The following is a 22,298-nucleotide window of genomic DNA, read 5'->3' on the forward strand; positions in this document are numbered from 1 at the left end:
ACACTCTACAGGAGAGAGGACCCTGCCCATAAGAGCTTACACTCTACAGGAGAGAGGACCCTGCCCATAAGAGCTTACACTCTACAGGAGAGAAGACCCTGCCCATAAGAGCTTACACTCTACAGGAGAGAGGACCCTGCCCATAAGAGCTTACACTCTACAGGAGAGAAGACCCAGCCCATAAGAGCTTACAATCTACAGGAGAGAGGACCCTGCACATAAGAGCTTACACTCTACAGGAGAGAGGACCCTGCCCATAAGAGCTTACACTCTAAAGGAGAGAGGACCCTGCCCATAAGAGCTTACACTCTACAGGAGAGAGGACCCTGCCCATAAGAGCTTACACTCTACAGGAGAGAAGACCCTGCCCATAAGAGCTTACACTCTACAGGAGAGAGGACCCTGCCCATAAGAGCTTACACTCTACAGGAGAGAAGACCCAGCCCATAAGAGCTTACAATCTACAGGAGAGAGGACCCTGCCCATAACAGCTTACACTCTACAGGAGAGAGGACCCTGCAAATAAGAGCTTACACTATACAGGAGAGAGGACACTGCCCATAAGAGCTTACACTCTACAGGAGAGAGGACACTGCCCATAAGAGCTTACACTCTACAGGAGAGAGGACCCTGCCCATAAGAGCTTACACTCTAAAGGAGAGAGGACTCTGCCCATAAGAGCTTACACTCTACAGGAGAGAGGACACTGCCCATAAGAGCTTACACTCTACAGGAGAGAGGACCCTGCCCATAAGAGCTTACACTCTACAGGAGAGAGGACTCTGCCCATAAGAGCTTACACTCTACAGGAGAGAGGACCCTGCCCATAAGAGCTTACACTCTACAGCAGAGAGGTCCCTTCCCATAAGAGCTCACAATCTACAGGAGAGAGGACCCTGCCCATAAGAGCTTACACTCTACAGGAGAGAGGACCCTGCCCATAACAGCTTACACTCTACAGGAGAGAGGACCCTGCACATAAGAGCATACACTCTACAGGAGAGAGGACTCTGCCCATAAGAGCTTACACTCTACAGGAGAAAGGACCCTGCCCATAAGAGCTTACACTCTACAGGAGAGAGGACCCTGCCCATAAGAGCTTACACTCTACAGGAGAGAGGATCCTGCCCATAAGAGCTTACACTCTACAGGAGAGAGGACCCTGCCCATAAGAGCTTACACTCTACAGGAGAGAGGACTCTGCCCATAAGAGCTTACACTCTACAGGAGAGAGGACACTGCCCATAAGAGCTTACACTCTACAGGAGAGAGGACCCTGCCCATAAGAGCTTACACTCTACAGGAGAGAGGTCCCTGCCCATAAGAGCTTACACTCTACAGGAGAGAGGACACTGCCCATAAGAGCTTACACTCTACAGGAGAGAGGACCCTGCCCATAAGAGCTTACACTCTACAGGAGAGAGGACTCTGCCCATAAGAGCTTACACTCTACAGGAGAGAGGACACTGCCCATAAGAGCTTACACTCTACAGGAGAGAGGACCCTGCCCATAAGAGCTTACACTCTACAGGAGAGAGGACTCTGCCCATAAGAGCTTAAACTCTACAGGAGAGAGGACCCTGCCCATAAGAGCTTACACTCTACAGCAGAGAGGTCCCTGCCCATAAGAGCTCACAATCTACAGGAGAGAGGACCCTGCCCATAAGAGCTTACACTCTACAGGAGAGAGGACCCTGCCCATAAGAGCTTACACTCTACAGGAGAGAGGACCCTGCCCATAAGAGCTTACACTCTACAGGAGAGAGGTTCCTGCCCATAAGAGCTTACACTCTACAGGAGAGAGGACCCTGCCCATAAGAGCTTAAACTCTACAGGAGAGAGGACCCTGCCCATAAGAGCTTACACTCTACAGGAGAGAGGACCCTGCCCATAAGAGCTTAAACTCTACAGGAGAGAGGACCCTGCCCATAAGAGCTTACACTCTACAGGAGAGAGGACCCTGCCCATAAGAGCTTACACTCTACAGGAGAGAGGACCCTGCCCATAAGAGCTTACACTCTACAGGAGAGAGGACCCTGCACATAAGAGCTTACACTCTACAGGAGAGAGGACCCTGCCCATAAGAGCTTACACTCTACAGGAGAGAGGACCCTGCACATAAGAGCTTACACTCTACAGGAGAGAGGACACTGCCCATAAGAGCTTACACTCTACAGGAGAGAGGACCCTGCCCATAAGAGCTTACACTCTACAGACTGACCGTATTAACGTTCAACCCAACAAAAATTGTACCCCGCTCCCCCTTTCCAAGAAACCAACACAAATACAATTTTTGGGATAAAAAACTGGGGGTCGGCCACAGCTTTATTATTTACATAACAAATAAGCGACCTGTGGGAAGAACCCTGACCCTTACCCTAACTTCACCTTGCATGCCTGGCCCCGCCTCCGCGGGGGCATGTCCTAGTTGTTCCGTCAGGTGATTTAACTAACAGCCGAGAGGGTCAAGATTCCACCACAGGCCAAGCTGTGACTACCAACAACAACATGAGTAACGCAATAACAAACAGCAAAGAATAAAATATTAACAAAAACAATAATATACAATAATAACATAGGGAGGGTGGGTGGGATCTCTTGAGCGCGGAGCAGTCAAAGAGGCTGGCTAGCTCCGCGCTCAAGAATAAATATCCTGGCCCGATGCCCCCCAGTGGCCAGCGGAACTCACTGGCCACCAATGGGAGCTTAAAACAGAGGAGGAAAGGGGAGGGGGAGAGCAGGAGGGACCGTGCCCCTTAAAGGAGAAGAGCACGGCCAGTCCTGCAGCCCCCCAGCTTATACAGCCTGCGGGCTGAGCAGGAGAGAGGACCCTGCCCATAAGAGCTTACACTCTACAGGAGAGAGGACCCTGCCCATAAGAGCTTACACTCTACAGGAGAGAGGACCCTGCCCATAAGAGCTTACACTCTACAGGAGAGAGGACCCTGCCCAAAAGAGCTTACACTCTACAGGAGAGAAGACCCTGCCCATAAGAGCTTACACTCTACAGGAGAGAGGACCCTGCCCATAAGAGCTTACACTCTACAGGAGAGAAGACCCAGCCCATAAGAGCTTACAATCTACAGGAGAGAGGACCCTGCACATAAGAGCTTACACTCTACAGGAGAGAGGACCCTGCCCATAAGAGCTTACACTCTACAGGAGAGAGGACCCTGCACATAAGAGCTTACACTCTACAGGAGAGAGGACCCTGCCCATAAGAGCTTACACTCTACAGGAGAGAAGACCCTGCCCATAAGAGCTTACACTCTACAGGAGAGAGGACCCTGCCCATAAGAGCTTACACTCTACAGGAGAGAAGACCCAGCCCATAAGAGCTTACAATCTACAGGAGAGAGGACCCTGCCCATAACAGCTTACACTCTACAGGAGAGAGGACCCTGCAAATAAGAGCTTACACTATACAGGAGAGAGGACACTGCCCATAAGAGCTTACACTCTACAGGAGAGAGGACACTGCCCATAAGAGCTTACACTCTACAGGAGAGAGGACCCTGCCCATAAGAGCTTACACTCTAAAGGAGACAGGACTCTGCCCATAAGAGCTTACACTCTACAGGAGAGAGGACACTGCCCATAAGAGCTTACACTCTACAGGAGAGAGGACCCTGCCCATAAGAGCTTACACTCTACAGGAGAGAGGACTCTGCCCATAAGAGCTTACACTCTACAGGAGAGAGGACCCTGCCCATAAGAGCTTACACTCTACAGCAGAGAGGTCCCTTCCCATAAGAGCTCACAATCTACAGGAGAGAGGACCCTGCCCATAAGAGCTTACACTCTACAGGAGAGAGGACCCTGCCCATAACAGCTTACACTCTACAGGAGAGAGGACCCTGCCCATAAGAGCTTACACTCTACAGGAGAGAGGACCCTGCACATAAGAGCATACACTCTACAGGAGAGAGGACTCTGCCCATAAGAGCTTACACTCTACAGGAGAAAGGACCCTGCCCATAAGAGCTTACACTCTACAGGAGAGAGGACCCTGCCCATAAGAGCTTACACTCTACAGGAGAGAGGATCCTGCCCATAAGAGCTTACACTCTACAGGAGAGAGGACCCTGCCCATAAGAGCTTACACTCTACAGGAGAGAGGACTCTGCCCATAAGAGCTTACACTCTACAGGAGAGAGGACACTGCCCATAAGAGCTTACACTCTACAGGAGAGAGGACCCTGCCCATAAGAGCTTACACTCTACAGGAGAGAGGTCCCTGCCCATAAGAGCTTACACTCTACAGGAGAGAGGACACTGCCCATAAGAGCTTACACTCTACAGGAGAGAGGACCCTGCCCATAAGAGCTTACACTCTACAGGAGAGAGGACTCTGCCCATAAGAGCTTACACTCTACAGGAGAGAGGACACTGCCCATAAGAGCTTACACTCTACAGGAGAGAGGACCCTGCCCATAAGAGCTTACACTCTACAGGAGAGAGGACTCTGCCCATAAGAGCTTAAACTCTACAGGAGAGAGGACCCTGCCCATAAGAGCTTACACTCTACAGCAGAGAGGTCCCTGCCCATAAGAGCTCACAATCTACAGGAGAGAGGACCCTGCCCATAAGAGCTTACACTCTACAGGAGAGAGGACCCTGCCCATAAGAGCTTACACTCTACAGGAGAGAGGACCCTGCCCATAAGAGCTTACACTCTACAGGAGAGAGGTTCCTGCCCATAAGAGCTTACACTCTACAGGAGAGAGGACCCTGCCCATAAGAGCTTAAACTCTACAGGAGAGAGGACCCTGCCCATAAGAGCTTACACTCTACAGGAGAGAGGACCCTGCCCATAAGAGCTTAAACTCTACAGGAGAGAGGACCCTGCCCATAAGAGCTTACACTCTACAGGAGAGAGGACCCTGCCCATAAGAGCTTACACTCTACAGGAGAGAGGACCCTGCCCATAAGAGCTTACACTCTACAGGAGAGAGGACCCTGCACATAAGAGCTTACACTCTACAGGAGAGAGGACCCTGCCCATAAGAGCTTACACTCTACAGGAGAGAGGACCCTGCACATAAGAGCTTACACTCTACAGGAGAGAGGACCCTGCCCATAAGAGCTTACAATCTACAGGAGAGAGGACCCTGCCCATAAGAGCTTACACTCTACAGGAGAGAGGACCCTGCCCATAAGAGCTTACACTCTACAGACTGACCGTATTAACGTTCAACCCAACAAAAATTGTACCCCGCTCCCCCTTTCCAAGAAACCAACACAAATACAATTTTTGGGATAAAAAACTGGGGGTCGGCCACAGCTTTATTATTTACATAACAAATAAGCGACCTGTGGGAAGAACCCTGACCCTTACCCTAACTTCACCTTGCATGCCTGGCCCCGCCTCCGCGGGGGCATGTCCTAGTTGTTCCGTCAGGTGATTTAACTAACAGCCGAGAGGGTCAAGATTCCACCACAGGCCAAGCTGTGACTACCAACAACAACATGAGTAACGCAATAACAAACAGCAAAGAATAAAATATTAACAAAAACAATAATATACAATAATAACATAGGGAGGGTGGGTGGGATCTCTTGAGCGCGGAGCAGTCAAAGAGGCTGGCTAGCTCCGCGCTCAAGAATAAATATCCTGGCCCGATGCCCCCCAGTGGCCAGCGGAACTCGCTGGCCACCAATGGGAGCTTAAAACAGAGGAGGAAAGGGGAGGGGGAGAGCAGGAGGGACCGTGCCCCTTAAAGGAGAAGAGCACGGCCAGTCCTGCAGCCCCCCAGCTTATACAGCCTGCGGGCTGAGCAGGAGAGAGGACCCTGCCCATAAGAGCTTACACTCTACAGGAGAGAGGACCCTGCCCATAAGAGCTTACACTCTACAGGAGAGAGGACCCTGCCCATAAGAGCTTACACTCTACAGGAGAGAGGACCCTGCCCATAAGAGCTTACACTCTACAGGAGAGAGGACCGTGCCCATAAGAGCTTACACTCTACAGGAGAGAGGACCCTGCCCATAAGAGCTTACACTCTACAGGAGAGAGGACCCTGCCCATAAGAGCTTACACTCTACAGGAGAGAGGACCCTGCCCATAAGAGCTTACATTCTACAGGAGAGAGGACACTGCACATAAGAGCTTACACTCTACAGGAGAGAGGACCCTGCCCATAAGAGCTTACACTCTACAGGAGAGAGGACACTGCCCATAAGAGCTTACACTCTATAGGAGAGAAGACCCTGCACATAAGAGCTTACACTCTACAGGAGAGAGGACCCTGCACATAAGAGCTTACACTCTACAGGAGAGAGGACCCTGCCCATAAGAGCTTACACTCTACAGGAGAGAGGACCCTGCCCATAAGAGCTTACATTCTACAGGAGAGAGGACCCTGCCCATAAGAGCTTACATTCTACAGGAGAGAGGACTCTGCACATAAGAGCTTACACTCTACAGGAGAGAGGACCCTGCCCATAAGAGCTTACACTCTACAGGAGAGAGGACACTGCCCATAAGAGCTTACACTCTATAGGAGAGAAGACCCTGCACATAAGAGCTTACACTCTACAGGAGAGAGGACCCTGCACATAAGAGCTTACACTCTACAGGAGAGAGGACACTGCCCATAAGAGCTTACACTCTACAGGAGAGAGGACCCTGCCCATAAGAGCTTACACTCTACAGGAGAGAGGTCCCTGCCCATAAGAGCTTACACTCTACAGGAGAGAGGACCCTGCCCATAAGAGCTTACACTCTACAGGAGAGGGGACCGTGCCCATAAGAGCTTACACTCTACAGGAGAGAGAACCCTGCCCATAAGAGCTTACACTTTACATGATCTATTTCCCATCAGTTTCATATTAAAGGAGCTTCTCCTGTGTGAATTCCACTTCTGTTATTCTATGGGGTGACTCAGCTTTTTGCTGTATATGACACCCCCCCCCCCCCCGGGCTCCCCCCACTACTTTCCTCCGGAATCGTCGCTTTGCTCTGTGGAATCTGTAATTTTGTGCAGAATAAATGGTGTTAATAACCATAAAGTCCTCTTTGTTTTCCTACGAAGGAAACGCTTAGGGGTTGAATGCTAATTAATTGAATGCTACACGCCGGTAATATCGTCTCGCCGATACGTAACCCGTAGTGTCCCCCCATGGCAGCTGCTGCGCTGCAAACTTGAACTCACTGTGACCTGAGGACGCGGCCTCCCCAGATTTAGTGCAGATCTTTGTTGTTTCTGGCGCTGTCGTGTGCCCGCAGGGAGGCGGCGCGTGGCACCGGGTGACGCGTCTATTTGTCTTTGAAGTTAATATTAATTAGCGATTTCATTATCACTTATTATTACTTCCATGGCGGAGTTACTCCGTATTCACAAGCCACCACTCCCGCCAGTCACTATATGAAGACAAGGTCCAGGTGGTGGACTGTGGGCATTGACCCCACTCCTCTATATCAGCCATTAACGTAGAAGATGCCTCCATCTATTATAACTCTTCCATGTGCTGCATCACTACCCTGTTGGGACGTATGTAGTATCAGATGTGCTGGAGGATGTGGAGCTGGAAGCTGTTGGCTCCATGTTGTCTATAGTGGCCGGTAGGTGTAACTGCAGCCATGGCTTCTTTTGCTTATGTTTGGGTGTTGGTCCCCCAGCTGATCAGATGTTGATGGTCTATACCAGTGATGGTGAACCTATGGCACTGGTTCCAGAGCTGCCACTCGGAGACTTCTCTGTGGGCACGCGGGCTATCTCCCAGGCACAGAGTTGGCCACACATGGCATCTTCCTGCAGTCTCGGGCAGGAAGACCGCTCTGTGGGCACACGGGCTGTCTCTCAGGCACAGAGTTGGCCACACATGGCATCTTACTGCAGTCTCGGGCAGGAAGACCTCTCTGTGGGCACACGGGCTCTCTCTTTTAGGCACAGAGTTGGCCACACATGGCATCTTCCTGCAGTCTCGGGCAGGAAGACCTCTCTGTGGTCACACGGGCTGTCTCCCAGGCACAGAGTTGGCCACACATGGCATCTTCCTGCAGTCTCGGGCAGGAAGACCTCTCTGTGGGCACGCGGGCTGTCTCTCAGGCACAGAGTTGGCCACACATGGCATCTTCCTGCAGTCTCGGCCAGTCCAAGTAATGTCCTGCTATTTTAAAGTGACTCATCCTGTGCTGCCTGGTCCTGTCGAAGAGTGAGAAGGTGTGGACAGGGTCGGATCGGAGCTTAAATATTCTGGAAGCAATAAGTTTGTTATTGCCTAAATTGTCGTATTGGCACTTTGGGAAAAGTTGGGGTGTTTTGGGTCTCATTTTTGGCACTCGATCTCTAAAAGGTTCTCCATCACTGGTCTATACCATGACATCAGTGATTATTCTGGACAGAAGCTACGATTGCCCATTCCAAATTGAAATATGTTGCCCTAGTCAATGATGTCCATGAGTTTGGCAACCAATTTTTCTACTTCCTATCGACACCGGTATGTTTTCCGAGGTTTGACCTACTCTTCTTATCAAGATCACAGAGGTCCTACAGGTCCTATCACTGTGCCAAAGTTCTGGTTCAATAACATACCCAAAACTTCCTGTCTTATACCCAAATACTTTGGAACTATTCTTGAAGGAACGTGTAGGATGGAAGTTCCTACCAATTTCCGCTCCCAAGGTCTTCAAAATTACTTTGATCTTCAACAATTTCATAGTTGCTTGTTTTCCATTCACCAGCCCATCAACAATCATGGCCCCCACTGGTCCAGCAGAAGACAACCTCATTGTGTGGTGCCCATCACTTGCTGAATCAAGCACAACATTTCTCCCCATTTCAAAGGATAGGGGAAAAATCTATGATCATGGGGGTCCCAGAACCAGGACTTCTCACAATCTGCAGAACTGGGCAGTGTAATTCCCCCTTCCCAATTTTAATGTACAACAGGAGTCAATGGAATTTCATGAATTCCATTGACTTCCATGGGATTTCTGGAGGAAAGCATCAGGTCTGAAGAAGGTTGAGGGACTTGCGGTCCCTTGTTTTGTAGATCGTAAGGGGTCTCGGACGTTGGACCCATGTGAGATACAACATTATGGTCCCGTGGACCCTTATAATGGATGATAACCTTCTAGATCTTCTTGAGGGTATGTGCGGGAATAGACCATTATCTGGTGGCCTCAAGGGACCACAAACCTAAGATATTATACCGGACTCCATTGAGTTTTGCAATGTTACGCCCTCTGTGGACAATGTGGATACTACAAGCACAGGATGTCCTCTATAGATCTATCCTATTGCCCATGATGGAGAAGTTCGGACTATCCCTCCATTCTGTAATTACCAGATCTAATGAAAGGCAAAAGAAAAGTTTCTGCACAGGTTGTACTATTCTCTATCCATGCAGACGTCTCCCGGCAGTTCATGGTCCTTGTCACTATATCCTCCGCAGCAGAGCCGCAGCAGCGCATTAACATCATGATTCACAGTCATACAGTGGAAAGTGACAAAGTAGCTAATTATGATGAAGTGAGTCACTATTAATGTTGACTTACTGTTATTTTGCCCCAATTTACTTTTAAGGGGATATTAATTATTATTAAAAGTTGTCCTTACACACGAGGATAGCCTTCCTTTCCAATGGGCCTGATGTATAATATCCAAACATACTAACTCCATATAGGACACTATGTACAATCTGCTCAGCTCCTCCTGCTCTATAACATGCTGCCTGCAGATAGGACACTATGTATAATCTGCTCAGCTCCTCCTGCACTATAACATTCTGCCAGCAGATAGGACACTATGTACAATCTGCTCAGCTCCTCCTGCTCTATAACATGCTGCCTGCAGATAGGACTCTATGTACAATCTGCTCAGCTCCTCCTGCTCTATAACATGCTGCCTGCAGATAGGACACTATGTACAATCTGCTCAGCTCCTCCTGCTCTATAACATGCTGCCTGCAGATAGGACACTATGTACAATCTGCTCAGCTCCTCCTGCTCTATAACATGCTGCCTGTAGATAGGACACTATGAACAATCTGCTCAGCTCCTCCTGCTCTATAACATGCTGCCTGCAGATAGGACACTACGTACAATCTGCTCAGCTCCTCCTGCTCTATAACATGCTGCCTGCAGATAGGACACTATGTACAATCTGCTCAGCTCCTCCTGCTCTATAGCATGCTGCCTGTAGATAGGACACTATGTACAATCTGCTCAGCTCCTCCTGCTCTATAACATGCTGCCTGCAGATAGGACACTACGTACAATCTGCTCAGCTCCTCCTGCTCTATAACATACTGCCTGCAGATAGGACACTATGTACAATCTGCTCAGCTCCTGCTCTATAACCTACTGCCTGCAGATAGGACACCATATACAATCTGCTCAGCTCCTCCTGCTCTATAATATGCTTCCTGCAGATAGGACACTATACAATCTGCTCAGCTCCTCCTGATCTATAACATGCTCCCTGCAGATATGACACCATGTACAATTTGCTCAGCTCCTCCTGCTTTATAATATGCTGCCTGCAGAAAGGGCACTATGTACAATCTACTCAGCTCCTCCTGCTCTATAACCTACTGCTTGCAGATAGGACACTATGTACAATCTGCTCAGCTCCTCCTGCTCTATAACATGCTGCCTGCAGATAGGACACTATGTACAATCTGCTCAGCACCTCCTGCTCTATAACATGCTGCCTGTAGATAGGACACTATGAACAATCTGCTCAGCTCCTCCTGCTCTATAACATGCTGCCTGCAGATAGGACACTACGTACAATCTGCTCAGCTCCTCCTGCTCTATAACATGCTGCCTGCAGATAGGACACTATGTACAATCTGCTCAGCTCCTCCTGCTCTATAACATGCTGCCTGTAGATAGGACACTATGTACAATCTGCTCAGCTCCTCCTGCTCTATAACATGCTGCCTGCAGATAGGACACTACGTACAATCTGCTCAACTCCTCCTGCTCTATAACATGCTGCCTGCTCAGCTCATTCTGCTCTATAACATACTGCCCGCAGATAGGACACTATGTACAATCTGCTCAGCTCCTCCTGCTCTATAACATACTGCCTGCAGATAGGACACTATGTACAATCTGCTCAGCTCCTGCTCTATAACCTACTGCCTGCAGATAGGACACCATATACAATCTGCTCAGCTCCTCCTGCTCTATAATATGCTTCCTGCAGATAGGACACCATGTACAATTTGCTCAGCTCCTCCTGCTTTATAATATGCTGCCTGCAGAAAGGGCACTATGTACAATCTACTCAGCTCCTCCTGCTCTATAACCTACTGCTTGCAGATAGGACACTATGTACAATCTGCTCAGCTCCTCCTGCTCTATAACATGCTGCCTGCAGATAGGACACTATGTACAATCTGCTCAGCACCTCCTGCTCTATGACATGCAGCCTGCAGATAGGACACTATGTACAATCTGCTCAGCTCCTCCTGCTCTATAACATGCTGCCTGCAGATAGGACACTATGTACAATGTGCTCAGCTCCAGCTGCACTATAACATGCTGCCTGCAGATAGGGCACTATGTACAATCTGCTCATCTCCTCCTGCTCTATAACATGCTGCCTGCAGATAGGACACTATGTACAATCTGCTCAGCTCCTCCTGCTCTATAACATGCTTCCTGGAGATAGGGCACTATATACAATCTGTTCAGCATCTCCTGCTCTATAACATGCTGCCTGCAGATAGGGCACTATATTACTGCCTGCAGATTTACTTACCCGGTCCATTCGGGATCCAGCGGCTCGTTCTCTGCGGTGGATTCGGGTCTTCCGGCGATTCACTAAGGCAGTTCCTCCGACGTCCACCAGGTGTCTCTGGAGTTCACGATCCATTGCTGGGTGAAGGTAAGTGCGTGTCCAGTGACACTTTTTTTTTAAATTCGGCGGTTTCTCCGATTTCGTTCGGCCACGCCGGCGCCAATGCACCACAATCTGATCACGTGCGCCAAAAACCCGGGACAATTCAGGAAAAATCGGCGCAAATCGGAAATATTCGGGGAACACGTTGGGAAAACGCGAATCGGGCCCTTAGTAAATGACCCCCAATGTACAATCTGCTCAGCTCCACCTGCTGTATAACATGCTGCCTGCAGATAGGACCATATATACAATCTGCTCAGCTCCTCCTGCTCTATAACATGCTGCCTGCAGATAGGACACTGTGGGGCACATTTACTAAGGACCTTGCGCCAGTTTTCAGTCTGACTTTGCACATTCTTTTAGGTATTTAAGAAGTGTCAGCGCCATATCTGCACTATTCTTCATGTGACACAAATTTTTGCACTGAAGGGGGCGTCCGGTGCTCAGTTGGACCGTGCGACACATTGATCATGCAAAGTCCAACAGAAATGTGTTGCACGTCCCATGTTAAAGGTGCACCAAAAAAAAGTGGTGCCCTCTGTTGGGGCAGTGCAGGGAGCGCCCCTTGCACACTACACTGCACATAGTACACAGGACCCTGCACATAGTACACAGGACCCTGCTCATAGTACACAGGACACTGCACATAGTACACACTGCACATAGTACACAGGACCCTGCACATAGTACACACTGCACATAGTACACAGGACACTGCACATAGTACACACTGCACATAGTACACACTGCACATAGTACACACTCTGCACATAGTACACACTCTGCACATAGTACACACTGCACATTACACTGCACATAGTACACACTGCACATAGTACACAGGACCCTGCACATAGTAAACACTGCACATAGTACACACTGCACATAGTACACAGGACACCGCACATAGTGCACACCACACATAGTACACAGGACCCTGTCCATAGTACACACCGCACATAATACACAGGACACTGCCCATAGTACACACCACACATAGTACACACCGCACATAGTACACACTGCACATAGTACACAGGACACTGCCCATAGTACACACTGCACATAGTACACACCGCACATAGTACCCATTGCACATAGTACACGCTGCACATAGTACACGCTGCACATAGTACACGCTGCACATAGCACACACCGCACATAGTACACAGGATCCTGCACATAGTACACAGGACACTGCACATAGTACACCCTGCACATAGTACACAGGACACTGCACATAGTACACAGGACCCTGCACATAGCACACACTGCACATAGTACACACCGCACATAGTACACACCCTGCACATAGCACACACTGCACATAGTACACACCGCACATAGTACACACCCTGTACATAGTACACACTGCACATAGTACACCCTGCACATAGTACACACCCTGCACATAGTACACACTGCACATAGTACACCCTGCACATAGTACACACCCTGCATATAGTACACCCTGCACATAGTACACACCCTGCACATAGTACACACCCTGCACATAGTACACACCCTGCACATAGTACACACTGCACATAGTACACAGGAAACTGCACATAGTACACAGGATACTGCGCATAGTACACTCTGCACGTAGTACACACTGCACATAGTACACACTGCACATAGTACACACTGCACATAGTACACCCCCCTGCACATAGTACACCCTGCACATAGTACACACTGCACATAGTACCCACTACACATAGTACACATTGCACATAGTACACTTTGCACATAGTACACACTGCACATAGTACACACCCTGCACATAGTACACACTGCACATAGTACACACTGCACATAGTACACAGCCTGCACATAGTACACACTGCACATAGTACACCCCCCTGCACATAGGACACCCTGCACATAGTACACACTGCACATAGTACACACTGCACATAGTACCCACTACACATAGTTCACATTGCACATAGTACACCCTGCACATAGTACACACTGCACATAGTACACACCCTGCACATAGTACACACTGCACATTGTACACACTGCACATAGTACACACCCTGCACATAGTACACGCTGCACATAGCACACACCGCACATAGTACACAGGACACTGCACATAGTACACAGGATCCTGCACATAGTACACAGGACACTGCACATAGTACACACTGCACATAGTACACACTGCACATAGTACACCCTGCACATAGTACACAGGACACTTCACATAGTACACAGGACACTGCACATAGTACACAGGACCCTGCACATAGCACACACTGCACATAGCACACACTGCACATAGTACACACCGCACATAGTACACACCCTGCACATAGCACACACTGCACATAGTACACAGCCTGCACATAGTACACACTGCACATAGTACACCCCCCTGCACATAGTACACCCTGCACATAGTACACACTGCACATAGTACACACTGCACATAGTACCCACTACACATAGTACACCCTGCACATAGTACACACTGCACATAGTACACACCCTGCACATAGTACACACTGCACATAGTACACACTGCACATAGTACACACCCTGCACATAGTACACGCTGCACATAGCACACACCGCACATAGTACACAGGACACTGCACATAGTACACAGGACACTGCACATAGTACACACTGCACATAGTACACACCCTGCACATAGTACACGCTGCACATAGCACACACCGCACATAGTACACAGGACACTGCACATAGTACACAGGATCCTGCACATAGTACACAGGACACTGCACATAGTACACACTGCACATAGTACACACTGCACATAGTACACACTGCACATAGTACACCCTGCACATAGTACACAGGACACTTCACATAGTACACAGGACACTGCACATAGTACACAGGACCCTGCACATAGCACACACTGCACATAGTACACACCGCACATAGTACACACCCTGCACATAGCACACACTGCACATAGTACACACCGCACATAGTACACACCCTGCACATAGTACACCCTGCACATAGTACACACCCTGCACATAGTACACACCCTGCACATAGTACACACTGCACATAGTACACACCCTGCACATAGTACACACTGCACATAGTACACACTGCACATAGTACACACTGCACATAGTACACACTGCACATAGTACACCCCCCTGCACATAGTACACACCCTGCACATAGTACACACTGCACATAGTACACACTGCACATAGTACACACTGCACATAGTACACACTGCACATAGTACACACTGCACATAGTACACCCTGCACATAGTACACACTGCACATAGTAAACACTGCACATAGTACCCACTACACATAGTACACATTGCACATAGTACACCCTGCACATAGTACACACTGCACATAGTACACACCCTGCACATAGTACACACTGCACATAGGACACACTGCACATAGTACACACCCTGCACATAGTACACCCTGCATATAGTACACCCTGCACATAGTACACACTGCACATAGTACACACACTGCACATAGTACACACTGCACATAGTACACACTACATATAGTACACACCCTGCACATAGTACACACTGCACATAGTACACACTGCACATAGTACACACCCTGCATATAGTACACCCTGCACATAGTACACCCTGCACATAGTACACCCTGCACATAGTACACACTGCACATAGTAAACACTACACATAGTACACACTGCACATAGTACACACTACACATAGTACATAGGACACCACACATAGTACACACCCTGCACTATACACAGGGCACTGCACATATTACACACCACACACTGTACTGTGCTTAGTAAATGTGCCCCTGTGTATTATGTGCTCAGCTCCTGCTGCTCTACTACCTATAAGTATCCAAGGAATATTCCTTCTATACAAATTCCATGTCTCTACTAACAAGTCAGCGCTCACCTTGGCCGACCTTCCCCTCCTTATGGTATGTAATTAGTAGACAGTGAGAATCTTATATTAAATGTTCCAGGTGTCCATCAATAAAATCGCTGTCTAATATGTAAATACAACCTCTTATTATTCTACTGGGTAATTGTTCTGCTGCTTCCCATCACACCTGCGAGCTCAGGTCCATTATACATGTCACAGGAGTAGTAGATATTATCTCCTTACAGGGGTCCCCCAGCCCCCCGGTCACCCCACAGCTGTGTACGTTATTGTGTGAGTGATGCAGACGCTGAACCTTCCCTGTTCCCCAGCGATCGACAGTATAAGAGAAGGTCCTGTGTCTATCCTGATTATATATATATACAGGCAGTCCCAGGTTACATACAAGATGGGGTCTGTAGGTTTGTTCTTAAGTTGAATTTGTATGTAAGTCGGAACTGTATATTTTATCATTGTAATCCCAGCCAGAACTTTTTTGGTCTCTGTGACAATTGGATTTTAAAAATGTTGGATTGTCATGAGAACCAGGATTAATAATAAAGCTTCATTACAGATGCCTGTGATAACTGTTACAGCTGATTATTGTAGCCTAGGACTAAAGTACAGGAAATTACCAACATCCAGAGGTCCGTTTGTAACTAGGGGTCGTATGTAAGTCTAGTGTTCTTAAGTAGGGGACCGCCTGTATATACACTCACTGGCCACTTTATTAGGTACACCTGTCCAACTGGTTAACACTTAATTTCTAATCAGCCAATCACATGGCGGCAACTCAGTGCATTTAGGCATGTAGACCTGGTCAAGACAATCTCCTGCATTTCTCCCGAGCATCAGTATGGGGAAGAAAGGTGATTTGTGGCCTTTGAACGTGGCATGGTTGTTGGTGCCAGAAGGGCTGGTCTGAGTATTTCAGAAACTGCTGATCTACTGGGATTTTCACGCACAACCATCTCTAGGGTTTACCGAGAATGGTCCGAAAAAGAAAAAACATCCAGTGAGCGGCAGTTCTGTGGGCGGAAATGCCTTGTTGATGCCAGAGGTCAGAGGAGAATGGGCAGACTGGTTCGAGCTGATAGAAAGGCAACAGTGACTCAAATCACCACCCGTTACAACCAAGGTAGGCAGAAGAGCATCTCTGAACGCACAGTATGTCCAACTCTGAGGCAGATGGGCTACAGCAGCAGAAGACCACACCGGGTGCCACTCCTTTCAGCTAAGAACAGGAAACTGAGGCTACAATTTGCACAAGCTCATCGGAATTGGACAGTAGAAGATTGGAAAAACGTTGCCTGGTCTGATGAGTCTCGATTTCTGCTGCGACATTCGGATGGTAGGGTCAGAATTTGGTACAACAACATGAAAGCATGGATCCATCCTGCCTTGTATCAGCGGCTCAGGCTGGTGGTGGTGGTGTCATGGATCCATCCTGCCTTGTATCAGCGGGTCAGGCTGGTGGTGGTGGTGTCATGGATCCATCCTGCCTTGTATCAGCGGCTCAGGCTGGTGGTGGTGGTGTCATGGATCCATCCTGCCTTGTATCAGCGGGTCAGGCTGGTGGTGGTGGTGTCATGGACCCATCCTGCCTTGTATCAGCGGGTCAGGCTGGTGGTGGTGGTGTCATGGATCCATCCTGCCTTGTATCAGCGGCTCAGGCTGGTGGTGGTGGTGTCATGGATCCATCCTGCCTTGTATCAGCGGCTCAGGCTGGTGCTGGTGTCATGGATCCATCCTCCCTTGTATCAGCGGGTCAGGCTGGTGGTGGTGGTGTCATGGATCCATCCTGCCTTGTATCAGCGGCTCAGGCTGGTGGTGGTGGTGTCATGGATCCATCCTGCCTTGTATCAGCGGCTCAGGCTGGTGGTGGTGGTGTCATGGATCCATCCTGCCTTGTATCAGCGGGTCAGGCTGGTGGTGGTGGTGTCATGGATCCATCCTGCCTTGTATCAGCGGCTCAGGCTGGTGCTGGTGGTGTCATGGATCCATCCTGCCTTGTATCAGCGGCTCAGGCTGGTGGTGGTGGTGTCATGGATCCATCCTGCCTTGTATCAGCGGCTCAGGCTGGTGCTGGTGGTGTCATGGATCCATCCTGCCTTGTATCAGTGGGTCAGGCTGGTGGTGTCATGGATCCATCCTGCCTTGTATCAGCGGCTCAGGCTGGTGGTGGTGGTGTCATGGATCCATCCTGCCTTGTATCAGCGGCTCAGGCTGGTGGTGTCATGGATCCATCCTGCCTTGTATCAGCGGGTCAGGCTGGTGGTGGTGGTGTCATGGATCCATCCTGCCTTGTATCAGCGGGTCAGGCTGGTGGTGGTGGTGTCATGGATCCATCCTGCCTTGTATCAGCGGCTCAGGCTGGTGGTGGGGGTGTCATGGATCCATCCTGCCTTGTATCAGCGGCTCAGGCTGGTGGTGGTGGTGTCATGGATCCATCCTGCCGTGTATCAGCGGGTCAGGCTGGTGGTGGTGGTGTCATGGATCCATCCTGCCTTGTATCAGCGGCTCAGGCTGGTGGTGGGGGTGTCATGGATCCATCCTGCCTTGTATCAGCGGCTCAGGCTGGTGGTGTCATGGATCCATCCTGCCTTGTATCAGCGGGTCAGGCTGGTGGTGGTGGTGTCATGGATCCATCCTGCCTTGTATCAGCGGCTCAGGCTGGTGGTGGTGGTGTCATGGATCCATCCTGCCTTGTATCAGCGGCTCAGGCTGGTGGTGGTGGTGGTGTCATGGATCCATCCTGCCTTGTATCAGCGGCTCAGGCTGGTGGTGGTGGTGTCATGGATCCATCCTGCCTTGTATCAGCGGCTCAGGCTGGTGGTGGTGGTGTCATGGATCCATCCTGCCTTGTATCAGCGGGTCAGGCTGGTGGTGGTGGTGTCATGGATCCATCCTGCCTTGTATCAGCGGGTCAGGCTGGTGGTGGTGGTGTCATGGATCCATCCTGCCTTGTATCAGCGGGTCAGGCTGGTGGTGGTGGTGTCATGGATCCATCCTGCCTTGTATCAGCGGGTCAGGCTGGTGGTGGTGGTGTCATGGATCCATCCTGCCTTGTATCAGCGGCTCAGGCTGGTGGTGGTGGTGTCATGGATCCATCCTGCCTTGTATCAGCGGCTCAGGCTGGTGGTGGTGGTGTCATGGATCCATCCTGCCTTGTATCAGCGGCTCAGGCTGGTGGTGCTGGTGGTGTCATGGATCCATCCTGCCTTGTATCAGCGGCTCAGGCTGGTGGTGGTGTCATGGATCCATCCTGCCTTGTATCAGCGGGTCAGGCTGGTGCTGGTGGTGTCATGGATCCATCCTGCCTTGTATCAGCGGGTCAGGCTGGTGCTGGTGGTGTCATGGATCCATCCTGCCTTGTATCAGCGGGTCAGGCTGGTGGTGGTGGTGTCATGGATCCATCTTGCCTTGTATCAACGGTTCAGGCTGGTGGTGGTGGTGTCATGGATCCATCCTGCCTTGTATCAGCGGCTCAGGCTGGTGGTGGTGGTGTCATGGATCCATCCTGCCTTGTATCAGCGGGTCAGGCTGGTGGTGGTGGTGTCATGGATCCATCCTGCCTTGTATCAGCGGCTCAGGCTGGTGGTGGTGGTGTCATGGATCCATCCTGCCTTGTATCAGCGGCTCAGGCTGGTGGTGGTGGTGTCATGGATCCATCCTGCCTTGTATCAGCGGGTCAGGCTGGTGGTGGTGGTGTCATGGATCCATCCTGCCTTGTATCAGCGGGTCAGGCTGGTGGTGGTGGTGTCATGGATCCATCCTGCCTTGTATCAGCGGGTCAGGCTGGTGGTGCTGGTGTCATGGATCCATCCTGCCTTGTATCAGCGGCTCAGGCTGGTGGTGGTGGTGTCATGGATCCATCCTGCCTTGTATCAGCGGGTCAGGCTGGTGCTGGTGGTGTCATGGATCCATCCTGCCTTGTATCAGCGGGTCAGGCTGGTGCTGGTGGGGTCATGGATCCATCCTGCCTTGTATCAGCGGCTCAGGCTGGTGGTGCTGGTGTCATGGATCCATCCTGCCTTGTATCAGCGGGTCAGACTGGTGGTGGTGGTGTCATGGATCCATCCTGCCTTGTATCAGCGGGTCAAGCTGGTGGTGCTGGTGTCCTGGATCCATCCTGCCTTGTATCAGCGGCTCAGGCTGGTGGTGGTGGTGTCATGGATCCATCCTGCCTTGTATCAGCGGGTCAGGCTGGTGGTGCTGGTGTCATGGATCCATCCTGCCTTGTATCAGCGGGTCAGGCTGGTGGTGGTGGTGTCATGGATCCATCCTGCCTTGTATCAGCGGGTCAGGCTGGTGGTGCTGGTGTCATGGATCCATCCTGCCTTGTATCAGCGGGTCAGACTGGTGGTGGTGGTGTCATGGATCCATCCTGCCTTGTATCAGCGGGTCAGGCTGGTGGTGGTGGTGTCATGGATCCATCCTGCCTTGTATCAGCGGGTCAGGCTGGTGGTGGTGGTGTCATGGATCCATCCTGCCTTGTATCAGCGGCTCAGGCTGGTGGTGGTGGTGTCATGGATCCATCCTGCCTTGTATCAGCGGCTCAGGCTGCTGGTGGTGGTGTCATGGATCCATCCTGCCTTGTATCAGCGGGTCAGGCTGGTGGTGGTGGTGTCATGGATCCATCCTGCCTTGTATCAGCGGGTCAGGCTGGTGGTGGTGGTGTCATGGATCCATCCTGCCTTGTATCAGCGGGTCAGGCTGGTGGTGGTGGTGTCATGGATCCATCCTGCCTTGTATCAGCGGGTCAGGCTGGTGGTGGTGGTGTCATGGATCCATCCTGCCTTGTATCAGCGGCTCAGGCTGGTGGTGGTGGTGTCATGGATCCATCCTGCCTTGTATCAGCGGGTCAGGCTGGTGGTGGTGTCATGGATCCATCCTGCCTTGTATCAGCGGGTCAGGCTGGTGGTGGTGGTGTCATGGATCCATCCTGCCTTGTATCAGTGGCTCAGGCTGGTGGTGGTGGTGTCATGGATCCATCCTGCCTTGTATCAGCGGGTCAGGCTGGTGGTGCTGGTGTCATGGATCCATCCTGCCTTGTATCAGCGGCTCAGGCTGGTGGTGGTGTCATGGATCCATCCTGCCTTCTATCAGTGGGTCAGGCTGGTGGTGGTGGTGTCATGGATCCATCCTGCCTTGTATCAGCGGCTCAGGCTGGTGGTGGTGGTGTCATGGATCCATCCTGCCTTGTATCAGCGGGTCAGGCTGGTGCTGGTGGTGTCATGGATCCATCCTGCCTTGTATCAGCGGCTCAGGCTGGTGGTGGTGGTGTCATGGATCCATCCTGCCTTGTATCAGTGGCTCAGGCTGGTGGTGGTGGTGTCATGGATCCATCCTGCCTTGTATCAGCGGGTCAGGCTGGTGGTGCTGGTGTCATGGATCCATCCTGCCTTGTATCAGCGGCTCAGGCTGGTGGTGGTGTCATGGATCCATCCTGCCTTCTATCAGTGGGTCAGGCTGGTGGTGGTGGTGTCATGGATCCATCCTGCCTTGTATCAGCGGCTCAGGCTGGTGGTGGTGGTGTCATGGATCCATCCTGCCTTGTATCAGCGGGTCAGGCTGGTGCTGGTGGTGTCATGGATCCATCCTGCCTTGTATCAGCGGGTCAGGCTGGTGGTGGTGGTGTCATGGATCCATCCTGCCTTGTATCAGCGGCTCAGGCTGGTGGTGGTGGTGTCATGGATCCATCCTGCCTTGTATCAGCGGGTCAGGCTGGTGGTGGTGGTGTCATGGATCCATCCTGCCTTGTATCAGCGGCTCAGGCTGGTGGTGGTGGTGTCATGGATCCATCCTGCCTTGTATCAGCGGCTCAGGCTGGTGGTGCTGGTGTCATGGATCCATCCTGCCTTGTATCAGCGGGTCAGGCTGGTGCTGGTGGTGTCATGGATCCATCCTGCCTTGTATCAGCGGCTCAGGCTGGTGGTGGTGGTGTCATGGATCCATCCTGCCTTGTATCAGCGGGTCAGGCTGGTGGTGGTGGTGTCATGGATCCATCCTGCCTTGTATCAGCGGGTCAGGCTGGTGGTGGTGGTGTCATGGATCCATCCTTCCTTGTATCAGCGGGTCAGGCTGGTGGTGGTGGTGTCATGGATCCATCCTGCCTTGTATCAGCGGGTCAGGCTGGTGGTGGTGGTGTCATGGATCCATCCTGCCTTGTATCAGCGGCTCAGGCTGGTGGTGCTGGTGTCATGGATCCATCCTGCCTTGTATCAGCGGCTCAGGCTGGTGGTGGTGGTGTCATGGATCCATCCTGCCTTGTATCAGCGGCTCAGGCTGGTGGTGGTGGTGTCATGGATCCATCCTGCCTTGTATCAGCGGGTCAGGCTGGTGGTGGTGGTGTCATGGATCCATCCTGCCTTGTATCAGCGGGTCAGGCTGGTGGTGGTGGTGTCATGGATCCATCCTGCCTTGTATCAGCGGGTCAGGCTGGTGGTGGTGGTGTCATGGATCCATCCTGCCTTGTATCAGCGGCTCAGGCTGGTGGTGGTGGTGTCATGGATCCATCCTGCCTTGTATCAGCGGGTCAGGCTGGTGGTGGTGGT

Source organism: Engystomops pustulosus, chromosome 11 (genome assembly GCF_040894005.1).
Source record: "Engystomops pustulosus chromosome 11, aEngPut4.maternal, whole genome shotgun sequence".
NCBI classification, from domain to species: domain Eukaryota; kingdom Metazoa; phylum Chordata; class Amphibia; order Anura; family Leptodactylidae; genus Engystomops; species Engystomops pustulosus.